Raw genomic sequence first — 20,986 nt, 5'->3', positions numbered from 1 at the left:
CGGCCCCGTCGCCCGGCTTGCAGTCACCGGAGCGGAGGGAGGAGACTTAGGGGGCGAGGAGGTGGAGTTGGAGGCTGGGACAGTAGGGGTGGCCGGAGGCCTGGAGATGCTCCCGACCGCGCGCGCCTAGGCGCAGGTGGGAACGTCCTGGGACGCCTTGGGCGCGCACACGCCCCCCTAGGTTGGGCTGGGCAGCAGGCTGCGCGCGCCCTACCGCAGGCCCGCGGGCTGGTAGCCCAGGGAGGAGGCGGAGGAAAAGCTCCCGTGACGTCAGGTTCCCGGGGAAGTGGGCGGGAGGGGCGGGGCAGCGGGGGCGAAACGACTGCGGATTGGTGCACGCGCATCATTCACACAACACAATGGATCCGGAGCTCCGGGCGTCCGCGCGCACCTCCAGGCTCCGCACCGGCAACTGGCTGCGACCCAGCGGTCACGCCTTTACCCTGGTGGGTTCCCCCCGCCGCTCTGCATTCTGGGGAGCTCCCGGTGGAGCTGTGGGCGCCGCCGAGTCGCGGCTGCAGCCGGAGGAAGGGGCGAGAGGAAAGGTGATGAATTCCATTATCAGTCATTCACCCCCACGCGGTAGTTCCGGGGAAGACCTGTGCGTGGTAGTGAATGTGGCTTTTTTTTTTCCCCTCTTTTCCTGCCCCCTCCCAACTCTAATCCCCAGCGTCTGTTCGCTTCCACAAATAGAACCTTCTGTTGGATGAAATAAAAGCAAACACTGGGCCTTCTGCTCTGCCTCCACCTCCACGCCCCTCCCGCGCCTGCCGCCCGCCCGGATTGCACGGAAATAGCCTCTCCAAGCTCCTGGGCCGCCCCTTCGCGGTGACTCGCAGAAAGAGCTTCCTGAGCTCCGGCCGGTGGGAAACAAAGGATGTGGGGAACTGGCGGAAGGAGCCCACGTGGCTGGCGCCAGATTCCTGTCCCCCTCCAGCCTGCATACGCGCCGGAGGGTCTAGGGCGCCAATGCGGCCGGGAGTATTAGATACTGAGCTACGGGTCATTCTATCCACTGCTTGGGATACTAGGTCGCGTGTATACGTTCATGCAGTTTTGAGTTGTGTAAACAGCTTGCAACCACATTTTGTGTTGCTGGGTTTTGTTTGTTTGGCTTTTTTTTTTCTTTCTTCCTCTCCACTTCTTTCGCAAACCAGGTCAGTTTGGAGTCTGGATCCTCACGAAGCATAGAAACTATTATCAAAATCCTTTCTTGTATTTATGCTGAATAATTAATTTTCTAAAACCAGGTCAAGCCCAAAAATAAATCCTTTTCATTATTAATTCTCCAGCCATTCAACAAACGCTAATTAAGCATCTCCAAGGGTTAGGCGCTGGGGATTAGGAGACTTAAATTGAAACAGTAATGATAATTGGCATCAGTTGTGGCGTGAGGGGGCGGGGGGGGGGCAGGCTCCTTGTTCTCGGCACTTGTATTTGGTATGCACTTTAGTTTTTGCACTCACTTTATAGGGTTACATTTTGCTCCATTTGATTCAAAAACAAAAACAGAAGCCTAGAACCCTTAACCTCCTTGCTGTGATTCAAAGACTACCGGAAGCAGTCAAGCTCTCCAGCACTCTTATAAACTCAGAGGAGACCACAACTTGCCAAGAAAGGAACCGTTAAGGAGGCCTCCGTCAGATTATGAGAACTGACCAGAGGAGAGCTATCTATGAACAGCAGCTTGGCCAGGAGAGGGAGGGATGCACAGAAGGGCAGGGCACTCTCCCCGAAGGGAGAATCTTGACAGGTTGTGGGGATCGAGGGTGTTTAGGACATAGCGCTAGATGCTAAGATTTTTCTACCTGGCAAGATTCTCTCCTGAGCTGCCGAGCTGCAAGCTGGGCTTGTCGCTGGATAATGAACCCAGTACTATTATGGGTATCTTAACCTGAATGCTGTAACTTCCCTTTAGCCTCTTCTGGGAGAGACAACACCACAGAGCACTGTTGCCATGAGCTGAACAGGGACCCTCTTCTATCCTGCTCAGCTCCCTGATGGCCTTCACAAACTCACTGGGCTTTTTTGCCCAGTATGACCAGTGGGAGGCTCTGGAAGACCATGAGCAGGTGGGAGGCAGAAGAGAGTTACCAGGATTCATCCTTCTCCCTGCTTGGGCATCCATCGATAGCAACCTCTCTGTGTGATGATTGTCTGGACAGCTGCACTCCTCTTAGAGACTAGATTTTTCTCCCTGATTGCTGCAAGGGAATATCATTGCTGTGACTGAGAAGGGCCGAGCTGCCCCTCACGGGAGGTCCACATCCAATGACTGTATGGTGGAAGGATAAAGCCCAGTCCATTTGCTAGGACCTGGATTACCTCTGCATTCCCCGTTTCCAAGCTTCCAGCTGGAGGAACAGAAACCTTAGATTTCAGTAAGCCTAGCTATTCCTCCTGCCCTATCCAGCTCTTTTCCTGCCTTCCCTTGCTGGGCACCTCATCCTCCATTCTGTTTCTCATTTCCAGTGGAGTATACTGCCTGGGGAGCCTAGTCCATGGGATCCTCTCTGCTGGGACCCAGCTCACTCCAAGGATTCTGGTCTCCTGGGATCAGATGACATCATCTTATCCTCCAGTCCTAGGGTGACAGCAACTTCCTGATGCTAAATTCTGAGTCACCCACAGGACTATTCTTTGTTCTTTGATTTCTGCTCTTTGGATACTTTTGGAACTAGTTCCCCATAGGAAATCCATCTTGGTAAATTTGTTGACCTGAATTCCGTTTCCTTGTCTAGCACCTTCTCCACCAACCCTCAACTTAGTGCAAGACTATATACTAACTTCCTTCAGTGAGCTTCTGAACTGTAAAACATCCTTTCAGCCAACAGCAAATACCTACTGTGTGTCAGGGTATACTAAGTGCTGTGGACAAATGAAAGCTGCCTCCCTCGATTCCTTTTTCACACAACAATAGAGGAACCCTTGAAACTTGAACCTGATGGCAGCGGGCTCTGGCTTAACCCTGAAGGACTCAGAGAGGAAAGCCACATCTCATTAGAAAAGCAGGCCTTCGTTCAGGTCTCACTTCTGTTTCCAGACTTGCCTTTTTCATCTCCTGGTCTCTGTCCTATTTGTGCTAGATCCTGGCAGGGCCCCAAACACACCTGCCAATTCACACCTCTGCACAGTTGCCTGAAATGTTCCCTCCCACTAGCATCTTTCTTCTTCCTCTGCCAAACTAATGAGCTCTTACTCACCCTGCAAAACACCTTCTATATTTTCCCAGCACCTGCAGTCAGGTGTAAATTGCATCCAGCTGCAAGGACATCTCACCTCCCGTGACTCTTTTAGCTGGACTGCATTTCCAGGAAAGAAGAGTCGGACCATAACCACTCTGGCGCCAAGCTCAAGTTCTATCACAAAAGAGGGGTTCAGCAAGTGCCTGTGGGATGAGGGGCACCCACTAGGACTGCTGGCGATGGGGATTGTTGGGGAAAACAACATTTGGGCAGAGACAGGACTGGAAACTCCATGACACATTTCCGAGTTCAACACAGAAATCCCGCCTAGATGATGATAGGCTGTGGATAGCCCAAGAGAGCAGCAAGTTAAGCTTTGAAGGAATGTGTGCAGGAATGGGCAGATGGACCACTGGCAGAGCCTGCCCGTAACAAGGACAAGGGAGTGAAGTTGTCTTGATTTTGGTCCCAGGAATTTATTTGCTGCCAAGTCTGGACTGGATTTCCCTCCAGCTTCTCGGGTACTGATCTGGCAGCCAACTGCTCTTTTTTGTACCTTGATTGTCTCACCTGTGCTATGGGTATAAGAAAGACCTGCTCTTCTTTCCCTGCAAGGGAACAAGTAACTATAAGATATTGGAAAGTGCTTTAGGGATTATTAGTTTGTACGTGAATGTGGCCAGGATTGTGAAGGCTCGACATAGCCCAGAATTCAAAAGGGCCTTTACATGAAAACCCAAGACAATGAATAAACTATCAGTCAATAGGATGAAGGCAGGAAGTAATTCTTCCTGGTTAAACGGTGATGTTGGCTCTATGACAATGTCTACCACATGGTACCACTTGCCAGCTCCTCTGGTACACTGGCAATGTGAGTTAGAAGCCTAGATCCCCGCCCCCTCTGTGCTGTGTGTGTGTGTGTGTGTGTGTGTGTGTGTGTGTGTGTGTGTTTTCTCTCTGTATATATCCATCTGTTCTCTGGGTGTATATGTGTGTGTATCTGTTATCTGTGTGTGTGTGTGTGTGTGTTCTGAGTGTATGTCTGTTATGTGTATATGTGTGTGTATGTTATGTGTGTGTATGTTATCTGTGTGTGTATGACTGTTCTTTATATATATCTGTGTGTGTGTGCGTGTGCATGTGTGTATTTGTATCTGTGTGTCTCTGCATATGTCTGTTCTCTCTGTGTGTGTGTGTGTGTGTGTGTGTGTGTGTGTGTGTGTGTGTGTGGTGTATAAATGTGAGTTCATGTCCTGCATAGCCTCAGCACATGCTGAGTTGAAAGTAAATGCTCAGTACTGGTTGAGTTGGGGAGGGAGGTTGACTTAGCACTGACTTTTCAGGAACTCACACATTGCACAACACAGGGAAGCCCTTATTGATTTCTCTGGATGAGGCTGAGCTACTGATGAGCTTGAGTTTAATCCATTCTGTTGAGTGCCAAGTTGGGACATGGAACATGCATGTTCCCCTCACTGCATCTTGCAGCAAAATGGACCACCTGGGGTTCCATTTCCACCTCTCTGCTTTCTACACCCGAGGCTTCCCAGCCACACAGCAAAGCAGACCTGGGCTGGCTCCTTACATTCCCTAAACCCAATTTCTGAGGGATGAATCCAAAACTTTGGAACTTGTGTGGGGAAGACAAGATTTCAAAAGCTGGGACAGAAATAGGCGTGTATTATTACATTGCTTCCATGCATCAGACCCTTTCCAGTGATCTGATGTTCAAAGCAATCTTAGAAATCATTACTGCTCTCTAAATGGAAACAGGAACAGGCTAAAAGAAACTAAGTAACCTGTGTGACACCATGCATCTAGAAGGTGGCCATGCTAGACTGAGACTCGGGCTGCAAAGCTCCGGCCATACTTTTCTACTTTAGGTACTGTTCCTCTCTCCAAGTGAAGAGAGACTTTGTCTTACAACATTGCCTGGATTGACCTTGAACTTCTGGGCTCACGGTCTTCTAGGCTGAGTAGCTGGGACCACGAGTGTGCACCACTGGGACCAACTAATAAAAAATAAATAAATAAATAATAATAATCATCTCCGTCCAAACAGTTCTTTTATTCTAAGAGCCTTCCCTGGCTGCTGTGGGAAGTGGCTGGAGACAAGAAGACAAGTGGGACTTCTGATCTCTGACTGTTTCTCATCCTCTTCCTGTCTGTGCTCCAACCGCCACCAAACAAAGGCCTCTGAGGCCACCCCAGACACTGAAGCTGACTGTCCGATGTCCAGTTGCATAAATCCCATTGCTTACTGGCTCTTCCTCATTCTCCCTCTAGGTCACACTGACACATTATCAGTGACAACAGGTCACCTAAGGCCAGCAAAAGGTTCCCATGGCCGAGACCGGTGACCCGTCTTACAATTCCAACACTATGGAGCCGGAGGCAGAGTCAGAAGCACAAATCCAGCCTGCTCTATAATGGCCAGAAGCTTTCTCAAAAAGAAAAAAAAACAAAACAAAAAACCTTCTGGTTGGAGGTGTGTAGCTTAGTGGTAGAGTGTCTGCCTGCCATGCCTAAGGCCCTGAGTTCAAATCCTAGCACTCACACAAATCTAGTCAGGTATGGTAGGACACACCTATAATCCCACTATGTGGGAGATAGAAGCAGAAAGATCAGGAGTTCAAAGTGAGCTTCAGCTACATGGCAGGGCCAACCTGAGCTACCGCTGCCCTCAAATACACATAGTCAAAACCAGACTCCTACTTTCTGAAAACATGGTTCTAGGCCTTTGAAACACAAAATTCTGGGGTCCTGGGTATCTGAAATTTGGCCTAGTGAGGCACGTGGAAGTTTTGCACAGGCATTCCCTGCCTTGTCCTGTGGGGAGGAAGGTATGGATTGCTGGGTTTGAGGGACCCTATTGGGAGGCTCCCAGGACTACAGCAAGTGCCTCCTTCCCAGAGGGTCTGGTGCTTGTAGCTGCCTGTTACTTTGCAATGTTCTTCCTTTTGACTTGATCTACGGTAAGCACAGACTCCACACCTCAAGAATGAAGAGGGCTGGGTAGCATTATACAAGTATATGCTGGGCATAAATACAAACAACAGAACCCAGTACATAGCCAGGAGGGGAGGGGAACCTGCCCAGGAGGTGACGTTGGAGGGCTGCCGGCAGTGTATTGCTTCCTCCCTGTGGCTGGTGCAATCCTCACATGCACTGCCAGGGTGGCTGGACTGGAAACCCCTCAGAGGCCACTGCTGCACATCTGGCTCACTTTGCTTTATCTGGGACCACGGCTGTAGGTCTCTTAGGAAGTCTCTCTGACTCCTGTCTTGCTGTTCAATTTTTGTCTTTATTCCTTGTTTGGTACCTGGATGAAGGCCAGCCTCCCCACCCCTGGGCTGACAAATCTCTCAAACCCTGGCATAGGCTTGGCAAGTTGTCACCCTTCCAAGGGTCCTCTGCAAGCTGGGAAGCGGCTAGGACAGAAGGCAGCACAAAGCGGCCGGTGCTGGTGGAAACCACTGTCACCTGGACTGTTGCCTGTGAATGGGAGGTCATCTCTCTGATACCAGTGGAAGGGGCACAGGTCCATGAGAGAAGAGACTGCATTCAGTACCTGGCTGTGACACCGAGTCTCACGATAAACTCAGACAGATCACTCGGGGTCTTTGCCTCTATCTTCTTTGCTCCCTTTCTGAATGAAGAGGACAAACTGGTGGTCTTCAAACTGGGTCTCCTGGATCCTCATGGTTTTGTGGTGGTGCCCCAAGGAAGGAGCAGGAAATCTCAGCCTCCCCTGTCAACTTTCCATCCAACATCCAACGTGCTAGACTGAGGTGAGGTTTCTGTAAGGCACTGTAGATTCCGAGGGAAAGGTGTGAAAGCCCTGGCTTTGGTGATCTTTGAAGTCCCATCCATTAGAATGCTCACTGATACAGTGGTGGCAGCATGGTGTGGTGGGAGGGGGTGCCTTAGCAGATCCATGCTGAGGTATTCCCCACCCCCCAGGCACCAGACATCCCACAGGTCTAGTATAAAATGAAGTTTATTTGGGAGCATGGGAAGGCAGGATAAGAGGGGAGTAGAGGCAGGGAAAGAGAGGGGACAGAGGCCTGGGGTGGGAGGATGAGGGGAAGTCCTTTTATAGCAAGCTGGGCTCTTTCTTACCTGGCAATTGCTAGGTACCTGTTGGGCGGAGCCTAGAAGAAATGCCTACCTTTGTTTAGCTTAGTTTTTGAGACAGCGTCTCTGTTACCCAGCCCTTAATTCCGGGGCTCAAGCAACCCCCTGCCTCACTTTTCCCCTGCCTTTTATCTTTATGACATAATTCTTTTTTTTTTAAACATTTATTTATTATGTATACATCATACAGCTTTCTACCTGCATGTATGCCGGCAGGCCAGACAGAAGAGGGCACCAGACCTGATTATAGATGGTTATGAGCCACCATGTGGTTGCTGGGAATTGAACTCAGGACCTCTGGAAGAGCAGACAGTGCTCTTAACCTCTGAGCCATCTCTCCAGCCCCCGATATAATTCTTGATAGAAGCGACTTGCCGGGAAAGAGCTTCTCTTCCTCATATGTTGAGTGGACAGTCCATCTCGGCAGGGAAGGTATGCTGTGTAGCAGAAAGAGGCAGCTGGATGGACGCTTTGCATCTGCCGTCAGGAAGCACTGAGGAGAGACGAATTCGGGCATGCAACTTGACTTCTCCTTTTCAGTCAGCCTAGAAACAGCCCATGGGACGGTGCCAGTCACATTCAGAATGGGTCTTCTGACCTCAATTGACTCAGTCTAGAAAGTCCCTCCCAAGTCATGCGAAGATCAGATTGCACTGGCAATCAGTATTAAGCATGGTGGTCAGTATTTCATGTAGCTGGTATATACTGTAGGTACATACTCCTACCACCAAGTCAAGCTGAGTCTTTGTCCGAGTGTCGCAAGTCAGTGGGTGGGAGCCTACAGGCCAAGAGTGTTTGTCACACTTTGTGGTCCCATCTCTGTACCAGGGACCCGGTGGGCCACGAGGCACAAGTGCTATAGTGCTTATTGTTTCTAACTGTCTGACATCCCCCACTCTGAGTTTGCTTCCCCAGAAAGGGGATGCTCTTCCTATTCGAGGATCTCAAGAGCAGAAAAGCTGAGGATAAGAGATGTGCCCCAACTGAGAGAGGAGACAGGAAAAGAAAGCGGCCAAGGGGAAAGGGCTTCCCTACTTCCTCCTGTCTGCCTAACCCAGATCACTGCTCAATTCTTTGCCACGAAACTTAGAGAGACAGACTCCCTAGCTCTCCCATGATGACATTGGCCAATGAAGTCCAAGGAAAGCATGCTTTCAGAGTCCCGGGCTGGGTCACCAGGAGTCACACAGCTTGTCCCTTGTTCACCAGGACAATGGGACTTACACAGCCTCAAGCAGGCAGTTAAGAGTCCCACAGCCCTTGAGAATAGCATGCCCTAAAAGTCACAGGAGGCTAACCTGGCATGGCCCTGTCCTGTTGCTGCCAAGACAGGCAGTAGGAAGGAGAGAGAAGAGAGCACCTCAGGAGGGACAGTGCACCTTTGAATAAACCAGAGCCTCACCCCACAATAGGTCTTGCATGCTCTGTCTTCTCAAACCTCCCCAGTTTGGGGGTGGCTTGTTCCCTAGCAATGGGGACCCAGAACAAAGTTCCAGAACTTTCTGGAGTAATAAGAAAACATAACCAAAAGGTTCTAGGACACTGGTCTACACCGGTATAGTTTGAATGTGACCCTCGGCTGATTAACAGGAATGAGTCATTGGGAACTGGTCTTCGTACTACTTCCTGGTCCACCAAGATGTGAAGCAGCAGCAGCTGTAAGCTCTTGCCATCACAGAGTAGCTCTCAATACCATGATTCACCTGCCCTGCTGGGTCTTACCCTCAAAACTGTGAGCTGAAATAGATTTCTCCCCCTTTAAATCAGGTCTGTCAGGTGTCATAGCAATGAAGAAAGATGACTGATGCTGGCTAGAACGGGCACCCTTTGCTGTCCCACAAAGGGTGGTACCACAGAGAGTGGTCTACCAGTCAGAGAGCACAGCAGAATGAAGCCTGGGTTGTTTCCTGGTATGCACAGCCATGTGGGAGGGGCTTACTAGCCACAGCCATCTTTTCTTGTTCTAGAATCCAGGCCCTGGTAGCCCCTTGAACATATCCAGAATCTGGAAAGGCCCCACTCCAGACCATAGAAGCTGCCCCTGCACACCGCTGAGCTATCTTAGCACACAAAACATTTGTCAAACGCAGGTATAGAAACACATCCATGAGCTGTTTTTTACTTTTTTCTTATGAGAGAGGGTGATGGAGGGTGAGGGAGAAGGAGAGATAGATAGATAGATAGACAGACAGACAGACAGACAGACAGACAGACAGACAGACTCACAGTAATGTGATCTGAGGTCTGTGAACTATTTTGAAGTCATCCATCCTGCCTAAGCCAGAGTCATTTGTCATCTATTGCATGTTGACTGCACTGGTGGCAATAAAGCACCTTATGGTACCAGGCACTGTGTTGGACACAGAGTCCAGAGGCAAGGGACACCTAGGAGTAGGAGGCCGGTTGTACTGGAAGGCCTTCACAGACCTACCTCTGCAGCCCACGGCTGAGCTCACTGACAATGGGAGTGTCAGAGGTGCCTGGCCTTGGAGCTGTTCCTGGAATTTGATACCCGAGAATCCGGCTGTTAGAGGCAGCCTTCCATCCGGTGCAGCAGGATGCACGCATCAGCAGATCAATGAAAACATTACTGCGTCCAGATGAGCCGGCCGCAGGAAGCCACTTTATCACAAAGTGACTTACGAAGATGGAATCTGCAAACATAGCAGATATTAATAAGGGTCTGACAGCCAGAGTGACTCAAAGTTGTCTCTGCCCCTGTGAGAGAAGTCATCTCAAGGATTCAGTTCTGATCCAGTTCTGCCCTCAGCCGGGTTGGGCAGAAGGCTTCTTGAGCCTGTGTCCTTTGGAGGGAGCCATTCCTGGCGTGTCGAATTTCCTTCCACTATAGCTCCAGCCTTCATCAGCAGGGAGGGTCAAGGTCAGCTCTCAGAAACATCCGGGGTCCAGCTGGCTGGCAGGAAATGAGGCTTGGGAGTAGGGACCCTTGGCTGAGAACAGACACTCTGCTAAGAATGCATGTAAAGTACTTGCCATTCATCCATAGATTGTTACCTGCCGTCAAAATCCAAAGTATATTGTATGGCGCATTCCAAAAACGAAATGACTCATAACGCTCACTATTCTTACAATAGTTCTATTTTTTTTTTGTTTGTGTGGGTGTGGGTGGGTGTGCAGGTGTACACAAGAATGTGAGTGTGTGTGAGTGTGTGTGTGTGTGTGCGTGTGTGTGTGTGCATGTGTGCGTGTGTGTGTGTGTGTGTGTGTGTGTGTGTGTGTGTGTGTGTGTAGGCCAGAGGACAACTTTTCTCAGGTGTTGTTCCTTGGGAACTGTTTTCTTTAAAACAAATTTATTACATTTCAATTAACTATTTACTATTTATTTATTTCATGTGTGTGTGTTTGAATATGCACCTGCCATGCCACGTATGTGGAGGTCAGAAGACAACTTTTGGGAGTTTGTTTTTGAATTCTACCATGTGGGTTTGAGGGATTGAACTCGGGTCTTCCGGCTTGGCAGCAAGCTCCTTTAATCCTCTGAGCCGTCTCACTGGCCCCATCTCTGTGTGTGAACACAAACATGCTAAGGCGTATCGTTTACCAGTGTGTGGAGGTCAGAGAGTTGGCTCTCTCTTACCATGCCAGTCCAGGAGCTCAAACTCAAGTCATCAGACTTGGTGGCAAGCAATTTAATCTACCAAGTCATCTCCAAGGCCCCGCTTTGTTTTCTGAGACAGAATCTCACATGGGGCTGGAGCTAACCGGCCGCAGAAAGCTTGCCTATCCCTGTCTCCCCAGAACTGGGATCATAAACTTATACCACTGTGCATAGGTTTTGTACATGGAGCCTGGGTGTTGGACTCAGGTCCCTGTGCTTGAAAGGCACAACAGTTATCAACAGTGCTGTCTCCTCAGCCCTATTTTGTTGTTTTAAGACTGGGTCGCTTGTAGCCCAGACTAGGCTCAAACTCACACTATGTAGCTGAGGATGACCTTGAACTCCTGACTCAGGCCTCGGCCTCCTCAGTGCTGGGGCACTATGCCCATCTGAGCCGTTCCATTTTATTAGTACCAGTAAATGCCTGTTCCTGAAGTGCGTTTAATTTATAAAGGAAAACTTCATTATAGATCTGCTTGTGTGGGGGAAGAACATGGTGTGTATAGGGGTCTATAGTTTCCAACGCCCATTGGACATTTGAAAGCTTCAGTGGATAAAGGAGACCACTGAACGGTCCCTACTTGTTTCCACACTACCTCACTGGATAGAACATTGTCACATGGCTTCCTCAGATATGAACTTGCCAGGAGCTCCCTCCATGAGCCCAGGATGACGGAGGGCTGGGGGTATGAGCCCTGAACCCACTCTGACTTGAATGGCTGATAGACTGTTTTCTTGTGTAGCTGGCCATCAGCCAGCCAAGGATGTGGCCTCGAGAGACACTGCTCTGCCCAGTTCTGGACTGTGATCTCCAGGTGCACAACTGTGAGAGACTAAAGGTCTGATGCTTCCTCTGCCTGTCTCTGATGCCCACTGAGGCAGTTTTCACAGACCACCAGCAGCAACACATCAGCCCGGCCCCCTGCAGCTGTGGTGGCACAGGAAGGAACTGGAGGTCAGGTCTCCAGAGGAAGGACCATGCCAGGTGTTGGCGTGGAGACCTTGCCACCTCTCACCCAGCTCTTTCTGCCCTTGTCAGACTTCCATACAGACAAGAGAGCACTATGTGAGTAGCTTTCTGCTCCCTGAACCCCTTTACTTCCCAAATTTTGCTCCAGCTTACCTTGTTAGGGTGGAGGGTGCTATCCCCCTAACCCTTCTCTCACACCTGGCCTCCTGCACAGGAAACCAATCTGATGCCCTAAGTGGGGTGTTCAGGACCAAGTCACCATTTCCAATTCCTTGGGGACAGTGATTGTGCTGATAAATGCTTCTGCAGCTTGTCCTGGGCTACGGCATTGGCCTCTTTCCATGGTGTAAATTCTCCCACGGGTGGCTAAGGTCAAGAGGTCACGGAATGAGGAGGCGCACCCAGTTGTCATCTCTAGCAGGGCACGCTGGAGGGACCTTCCCCCATTTCCTTCTGCAGTGACAATGAACAGCCCTTTATCTGCTCTGAGGCCACATCGCGAATGCTGTCTGAGACAATGTTCGCACAGTGGAAGGTGGTTAATCTTGGATGGAAGCGGGCAAATCCAGGGTATGGGAAAATGTGGCGGCTGCTGTGCTGGTAGAGTTCCCTCCACGGACTCCCAGGCTGATGGGCGAATGCCACTACAAATAATGAAGTAGGGCCAGCAAGGGTCTGGCGGGTGAGGACTCTTGCTGCTCTCTTCAGGGAGCACCCCGCTCCCTCATACAATAGCTCCCTCTGTTCCCAAGCTCTGACTCCTTCCCAGTCCCATCCGAGGCCAGCCACCATAAAGGCCACCATTGATGGCCACTTCCCCCTGCAGGAGGCTCTGGGCTAGGTCCTCCTAGTCTCTTCCACACCACATTTACATCACTGCCCTGTGGACGGGAAGGGTGTGGTCTCACTCTGTAGCTGAAGTTCGAGGTCAGGAGGGTGGGCTCCAGGCGGAGTAGCAGAGCTGGTCTCTCCAGGATGCTGCTGAGGCTGGCTGAGCAGAATAAAGCGGTAGCAGTGACCAGTGCCTCATAGTCACTGAACGTTCCATTTATGGAATGGGCATGAGTGGTACACACCTGCGGGCAAGCACTTGAGAGGCTGACGCTGGAGGATTGACTTGAATTCAAGGTTAGCTAGGGCGAAAGCGACCCAGTCTGGGAGGAAAAAGAAAAAAACAATAAAACATCACTAAAAACAAAAAAAAAAAAAATAAACAAGAAAGTGGGGTGCAGCTGCAGCTCAGCCCATACAAAGTTTGCCTATCGAAAGTTTTGCCACTGTCCTATAAAATAGGCTTGGGGGCACGTGACTGCAGTCCCACAACTCTGGAGGCTGAGGGACGAGGCTAAATCCAAGGTTATCCCTGGCAACTCAAAACACCCTCAAAAGGGCGGGGGGAGGGAGGCAGTGGGTACTTCAAGTTGTCTTCTTGAATCGGTGGGTGGTAGGTAAAATTCCAACTCTCATTTCTGCGCTCACCAAGTTCAGAGAAGGTGTGTGGCTTTGCTGGGGCACCAGCATCTCCTCCTTCACTCCCCAGGGGCTGGCTTTGGCTTCCTGCTTCCCTCTCTCATGGCTCTGAAAAGGAGTACTTACTTTCCGGGGCGTTTGGGATCGATCCAAGATCCCAATGTCCTTGCCAGTGGCACTGTCTGGGTGGTGGGAAAGGAAATCTCTAACCTTCCCCTCCAGCCAACCTCCGGCCGGCCGAGCTGGCACCTGGGCGGGGAAGAGGGGAGAATAGTACCATTCAGAGCTTTCCTGCTGCAATCGAGGATTGCAAAATCCTGGCATCCTTCTGCGCTTTATGGAGGGTGGTGACTCCGGGAGCCATGCAGGGAGCCCCACACTTGCCCAGGTGCCAGAACCAGGCCCCTCGAGTCACATGCAGGTTTAGTAGAACCACCTCAGGCTGGGGTGCTGGGAAACCCTCAGAAGACCACAATCACCCACACTTCACTCATTTGATTGCCAGCTGGCCCTAGGTGGGAGGAGCCAAGAGGAGTATCAATTTACAACTGGAGATTGATATGTCCAAGGTCACAGGAGGCTGACCCTGAAGAACAGTGCCAATCTGACTTCCAGACTCCAAGTCTGGTGCTCATTTTTCATCGCTGGGTTACAAAAGGGCAATGGGGACAGTGCAGCCAGGAAGACTCAGAGCCAGCAGAAGTCCGAAGAGAGCAAGAACAAGAGGCCACTAGTCAGACTAACACAAGTATAAATCAGGGCTCTGCACTGTCAGGCAAGCCTCCTGACCTCCCTGAGCTTTCTTTTCTCCTCTCAAGTTAAGGAAAGGCTATTCCTAAGCACTTGAGGGTGGTCTTGGTGCCACAGACTTGGGAGTCTAGCCACTCAAGAAGTTGAGGCAGGAGATCTCAAGTTCAAGTCCTGCCTGGACTATATTTAAGGGCAGTCCAAGCAACTTAGTAAAAAGGCCTGTCTCAGAACTTTCAGAAGTGCTGAGGCTACAGAAATGGCTCAGCAGTTAAGAGTACTGACTGCTTGTCCAGAAGACCAGAGTTTGATTCCCAACACTCAAGCAGAGAGAGGCTCACAACCACTGGAAGCTCTGGCTGCAGGACATGTGGGGCGCAGACACACATGCAGGCAAAATATTCACATGCATAGATTAAAATATAAAATCTTGCTGTTTAAAAATGTTCCAGAGGTTTTTAAAAAGAAACTGGAAATACATCTCAGTGGTAGAATGCTTGCCTACTGTGTGTGAGGCCCTGGCTTCAATCTCCTATATTGCAAAAATAGTTTGAGTTCTACTCCTTGAAATGTTTCTAGGTTGTGTGACTTTGAACACAGTCACTTAACAGTTTCCTCATCTGAGCAAACTGATGGGTGGGGGTGAGCAGTTTACCCCACCCCACCCCAGTTAGAAGTATGTTATGCATGCTGAGAGATGGCTCAGTGGTTGGGAACACTGGCTGCTCTTCCAGAAGACCTGGGTTCAATTCCCAGCACCCTCATGGCAGCTCACAACTGTAACTCCAGTTCTACAGATGGATGGAGGCAAAACACTAATGCCCATAAAATAAAAATAAATAAATCTTTTAAAAAGTGTGCTATGGCTGACATGTGGAAATATTAGCCGTTATACTGGGTATCATAGCACATGCCTGGAATCCTAGCCCTTGAGAGGTCAAGGCAGGGGAGGTTTCTGTATTCCAGAACAATTTAGCTTTTATAGTGAGACCCCAGTTCTTGGAATGTAGTTCCGTAGTTAAACACTTGTTTAGCATGGACAGGATCCTGGGTTTGACCTCTAGCATTATAATACATACATGTATACATACATACATGCATGCATACATACATACATACATACATACACGAAGTACACATTTTTTGAAGTATACATTTTTAAAATTAACATTACTGGCAAAGTAAAGATGAAGAAAGTTTAGAGATTACAGGAAAAGCTGTGTGTGTGTGTGTGTGTGTGTGTGTGTGTGTGTGTGTGTGTGTGACGTGTAAATACAGGAGGGTTCTCCGTACCCATTATCTTCAAATCTTCCAAAAAGAAGCAGTCAATGGGAAACCTTTCCTGGCCTTAGGATATTTCCTTCTAAAGTGGCCCCACCTTCCCTCTGGGTCCCCTGTTAGTGTTTCCCAAGTCAGAACCTCTGCCTCCACCCCCAGTGGCGGGCCAGGACTCTTGAGGGGAACAATTGAGACTTGGACATTTCCCCAGGGCTGTCAGAGAGCACTGCATTCCCCTGGGCCTCAGGCTTTCCTGACTACCAGGTGCCATGCCCCTTCACAGAAGACCTGGTCAGGGGCTGTGTTGGTCTGGTAGGGTAGACTCCAGAGGCAGCCCGGGCAGCCCCAGGTAAGGCAGTCTCCACCAGAAGGGTGTGGTCTGGGGATGTTTGCTGACCCCATGTTAAGGTTCAGAAGAGGGAGCAGAATACAGTGGGACCCCACTCACAGTTCCCCTCACTGAGATGATTTGCCTGCTTAGTTCCTCCCCATCCTATAGCCTTCCCCAGCTGCCTCAGAGACTGGCAACCTGCATAGTTTAGTTAACAATCGCCAGGTAAACAGTTAATCGGGCGGGGTTCATGTTCTCACATTAAAAAGAAAAAAGTTCAAGGGGCTGGCATGATGGCTCATTCAAGAAATGCAGGCCACTCAGCCATGACCACCTGAGTTTGATCCCGGAGACCCACATGGTAGAAAGAAACAACCAACTACCACAGGTTGTCCTCTGACCTCCACACACGAGCCACGGTGCACATATGTCTCGTTCCATTCAAATAAAGGAGGAGAATATTGAGGTAGTGAAACCTTGTGTCAGAAATGAATAAATAGGAGAGGAGGAAGAGGAGGAAGAGGAGGAAGGGGAGGAAGGGGAGGAAGAGGAGGAAAAGGAAGAGGAGGAAGGGGAGGAAGGGGAGGAAGAGGAGGAAAAGGAAGAGGAGGAAGGGGAGGAAGGGGAGGAGGAGGAGGAAGAGGAGGAAGAGGAGGAAGGGGAGGAGGAGGAGGAGGAAGAGGAGGAGGAAGAGGAGGAGGAAGAGGAGGAGGAGTAAGAGGAAGAGGAGGAGGAGGAGGAGGAGGAGGAGGAGGAGGAGGAGGAGGAGGAGGAGGAGGAATGATTTAGACCTGAACAAGGGTGCTTGGGTTTTCTGGTTTCCCTCGGCTGGGGATTGGGGGTTTGGTGATCTGGGGGATTGGTGATTTGTGGGTTTGACAACAAAATGTTGACAAGGTCAATCATATGATTCCATTGGTCTTTATTATTACAAAATGATTGCTGTCACTCTAGGTACCCCATCCAGGAGAGTAGAGTGTCTAATTCCTAACCTGGCCAGTTATGATTGTGTTAGCTTTCTCTATGACACTCAGGGTTTTAAAGCCACAGTCATTTATGACTACAAAGCCCGAGCTTTGAATATTTTAGTTCCTGTGTGCCCTCTGGTCTCCTGACCCCAGCCGGGACCTGGTTGGAGCGCTCGCACTTCCGGATGGGCTGGAGGGTTGGAGTTGGATCCTCTGTGGAGCTGCCCTGCCTTGCCCCGGACTCCAGCTCTTTGCCAGCTTCTCACAGGGAATACTGGACTGATTGTCACTTTCACAGAAGAAACCGGCCTGAGTAACTGGGAGCTGGGAGATCAGATCAGGCTGCTAAGGAAGCTTGGACGTTCGGTCACAAAGGCACAGCCAGGGGAGGGGCTTCTGGGGAATCTAAAATGTCCCTGTGCAAGAGCCACAGGGTCCTGTTCCAGCAGTTGAGACATCTAGCATTCTGAATGTGTATAGGGTGTGGGGACACAAGAGTGCATCTTGTCCCTTGTCAGGGCTGTGGGAACTTGGGTGCAGTAAAGTACAGAAAGCGCAGGGTGTCATGCCCAGTGGGACACAAGAGAAAGGAAGGGGACAGAGCTCAGTGGCATGGCCAAATGCTAATTCCCAGAGCGCTGGTCAAAATGTAAAGCCTCCTCAAGTGCACAAGTACAAGAGAACCAAACAACCACCTTGTTGCTGGGTAACCCTGCTCGAACTCCCTCGCCTCATACAATGCCTTTTGTACCAGGGCCCTTGCCCCTCTCCTCTTCTCTCAGAATATGCCATCTTCCCACTTTCTCCAGAGAGTTTTCCTGAGCCACCAAACTAAACTAGCTTGGTCAACCGGTTACCTCAAAGCCAAAGATTACTATATCCCTGGCAAGAGTAAGAAGTAACATATGTGCCAATTCCCAGTGCCATCAGACAGGTGGCCACAGCTCCCCCATTGACTGACGTCTCTTCGTTTGTTTTTCTGCTGTAGATGGGACCCTGAACACTAGGCTAGTACTCTATTACTGAGTTATACTACACTCACAGTCTGTGAGGTCTCAGCCTGTAGTCCAGGCTAGCCTCGAACTCATGATCCTCCCCTGTCTTATGACGATGTCACAGTGTATACCATCACACCCAGCCTCCGTCCATCTCCGCTGACTGAAGAGAAGGGAGGAAGGGATGCCAAAATAGTGAATGAAAAGAAAGAGGAGGAGAGAGGGGCAGTCAGCGGAGCTTAGCTTGTAGAGCTAGCTGTCTTGAACACTCAATGAGTTGATGTTTACAAAGGAATTAGAACAGTCTGTCAGGCACTGTAAGTTACTTTGCTATACTAATTAACATGATAATAATAGCACTTACCTACTGAATTTGCTCCTGCCTCACCTTGGCTTACATTTCCACATAATAGTGCCATATTCCAGAAAACCTCAGGGCTGAGGGGTCCGCTCTATTCAAAGTCTGTCAGCCAATGACAGAGGCGGCTCGCAGAGGCTCACAGGATCAGAGTCAAGGAGACCTTGATTGATCACTGCTAGAACTGAGCCATGGGACCTGAATGAAGACTGCTTCCTCTCTCAGAACGGAAAGCAGTTAGTGTGCTTGAGCCACAGCTACATAGAGAACTGTCACCTTGGGCATTCTCGTGCTGTCAGGATGGCATCTGGAAAGATCTGATGTTTCCTTTCGTTCTGTTCAGGAAACCTGACCTTGACAGCAAAGCTACTCCATTCCCTGCTCTAAAAACCCTGGGAAACCCAGAGCTCCTCACTGCCTCCTGTCTGGATGAGTAAAGGACAGGGCGTGCTGGGGCAGTCTGAACCCAGTGGAAATATGGCGCTGTCTTGCCTCCACCTCTTCAGCTCAGTTTGCTCTCTGTAGACCCTGAGGGTTACAATTTGTAATTCTAACCAACACTGGTTCCAGTCAAAGGTGGCAGGGGCTGTTTGGACATTGCATTATGATGCCTGTCCGCCCTAGAGACTCCGAGTCAATCAGTTTGGACTGCGGAGTCAAGAGAGAGAGCTGACTGTATCACCAAGTGGCTTATGAAGTAGCTGAAGAGTCTGATAAGTCAGTGCTACCTGCAGTTGACTTGGGACCCCAGGACAGCTATGGCTCCAATTTCTGCTCAAATCTGAAGGCCTGAGATGCAGGAGGGCCTGTCTCACAGTCCCAGTATCGAGGCCATTTGCCTCAGGCCCAGAGAGACTTGAAGGTCCCTTTGAGTCTGATGGCAAGAGAAAAACCCCTAAAATCTTAGCCCCAGGAATAAGTTCCCCCGGACCTGTGGGAAAGTGGTCTACATAGGCCATCCCTGATTGGATGGAGCCCGCCCACAGAGGCAAGCCTGGTCTACCTTGTTTAGTCTGTGGCTTTAAACGTTAAACTTTCAAACTCCCCCTTACAGAAACTCCCCCAGTAATGTTTGACCAAATCATCTGGGCACTCCGTCTCCCAGGCGAGTTGAACTTTAAAACTGGCTGTCCCAAATAGCTTTGGAGCTTCATCCAGATGATTCTAAGAGCTGTTAGACAGCACCTGCAGGAATAGAAAGACCCCCACCCTCTACTCCCCCTTCCCCTGACCCCCACCGCCCAGCAAATGAGAAAAATAACAAGAGGGTTTTCCTTAGAACGAAATGCCTTCAATCCAAAGGGCTGTATTTTTTTATTTTGTTTTGTTTGGGGCCTGCTAAACAGTCCTTCCTTTCATGGAACTAGTCCCCCAAGCCACCCTTCTGATTAGTTCTCTAAAAGCCCCGCTAATCCTCAGAGTTTGGCACTGGACCATAGTAGAACTATTGAGAGATAGGGCCTCATGGTGGGTGTTCAGGACATTGTCCTCTGTTTCTGCCCTGATGCCCAGCTTTAGCACTGGTTCAAAGCAATAAGGTAGAAGGACAGGGCTAGGTCCCTCTAAGTGTAGGGGCCAAGACAACCCTTTTTTCTTTCTGAGTTCACTGTCTCAGGTATTCTGTAAACAAGAGTAGAAACCTGATTATCAGTGTCCTTTCCATAAGCATGGGGGGTTCTTCCGTTTTTTGACATCTTCAGTTTCTTTCTTCGGAGACTTGAAGTTCTTATTGTACAGATCTTTCACTTGCTTGGTTAGAGTCACACCGAGGGATTTTATATTATTTGTGACTATTATGAAGGGTGTTGTTTCCCTAATTTCTTTCTCGGCTTGTTTATCTTTTGTGTAGAGGAAGGCTACTGATTTGTTTGAGTTAATTTTATACCCAGACACTTTGCTGAAGTTGCTTATCAGCTTTAGTAGTTCTCTGGTGGAACTTTTGGGATCACTTAAATATACTATCATGTCATCTGCAAATAGTGGTGTTTTGACTTCTTCCCTTCCAATTTGTATCCCTTTGACCTCCTTTTGTTGTCTGACTGCTATGGCTAGGACTCGGTACTATATTGAACTTGATTTTAGTACTTGAGTACTTGATTTTAGCAGGATTGCTTCAAGTTTCTCTCCATGTACTTTGATGTTGGCTACTGGTTTGCTGCATATGACTTTTACTATGTTAGGTATGGACCTTGAATTCCTGATCTTTCTAAGACTTTTAACATGAAGGGGTGTTGAATTTTGTCAAATGCTTTCTCAGCATCTAATGATGTGGTTTTTTTCTTTGAGTTTGTTTATATACTGGATTATGTTGATGGATTTCCATGTATTGAACCATCCCTGCATCCCTGGGATAAAGCCTACTTGATCGTGATGGATGATTGTTTTGATGTGCTCTTGGGTTGGGTTTTTGAGAATTTTATTGAGTAATTTTGCATCGATATTCATAAGGGAAATTGGTCTGAAGTTCTCTTTCTTTGTTGGGTCTTTGTGTAGTTTAGGTAGAGCTCCCAGGGACTAAACCACCATCCAAAGAGTACACATGGACAGACCCATGGCTCCAGCTGCATATGTAGCAGAGGATGTCCTTGTTGTGCATCAATGGGAGGAGAAGCCCTTGGTCCTGCCAAGGCTGGACTCCAACCCCTCCCAGTGTAGGGGTATGTCAGGGCAGGGTGGCAGGAAAGAGGGGTGATTGGGGAGGGGGAACACCTTCATAGAAGCAGGGGCATGGGGATGGGATGGGGGCTTACAGATGGGAGACCAGGAAAGGGGGTAACATTTGAAATGTAAATAAAAGAATATCCAATTTAAAAAAAGTTCTTTTTCGATGAAACAAAATAGAGATTTAGCAAACTAGCCCCCACATTTGAAGGAAAATGTTACTAAAAGCGAAATGCAAGCATTCACAAGCCTGAGTGTGTGTCCCTC

At 49.4% G+C, this 20,986-nt stretch overlaps 2 long non-coding RNA genes across 5 annotated transcripts; one reads left to right on the top strand and one right to left on the bottom strand.

Moving 5' to 3' along the window:
• Positions 1 to 360: 360 nt before the first annotated feature.
• Positions 361 to 1,284, top strand: LOC690120 (hypothetical protein). The gene is given in 2 exon segments (NR_131067.1): positions 361 to 545; positions 694 to 1,284. It is a non-coding gene; the product is annotated as a hypothetical protein LOC690120 (long non-coding RNA).
• Positions 1,285 to 7,168: 5,884 nt separating this feature from the next.
• Positions 7,169 to 13,892, bottom strand: LOC108351497 (uncharacterized). Of its 4 annotated transcripts, none has more exons than XR_015625603.1 (4): positions 13,508 to 13,630; positions 12,065 to 13,065; positions 9,754 to 10,273; positions 7,169 to 7,815 (listed from the first exon to the last, which is right to left on the bottom strand). It is a non-coding gene; the product is annotated as an uncharacterized LOC108351497 (long non-coding RNA). The 4 variants fall into 4 exon arrangements; XR_015625605.1 differs by having other exon boundaries at positions 7,171 to 7,815; positions 9,754 to 9,976; positions 13,508 to 13,892; XR_015625604.1 differs by having other exon boundaries at positions 7,482 to 7,867.
• Between the last annotated feature and the right edge of the window lie 7,094 nt (positions 13,893 to 20,986).

Source organism: Rattus norvegicus, chromosome 7, assembly GCF_021556685.1.
Source record: "Rattus norvegicus strain SHRSP/BbbUtx chromosome 7, alternate assembly SHRSP_T2T, whole genome shotgun sequence".
In the NCBI taxonomy this organism is placed as follows: Eukaryota; Metazoa; Chordata; class Mammalia; order Rodentia; family Muridae; genus Rattus; species Rattus norvegicus.
This window is presented reverse-complemented; position numbering and strand designations above follow the sequence as displayed.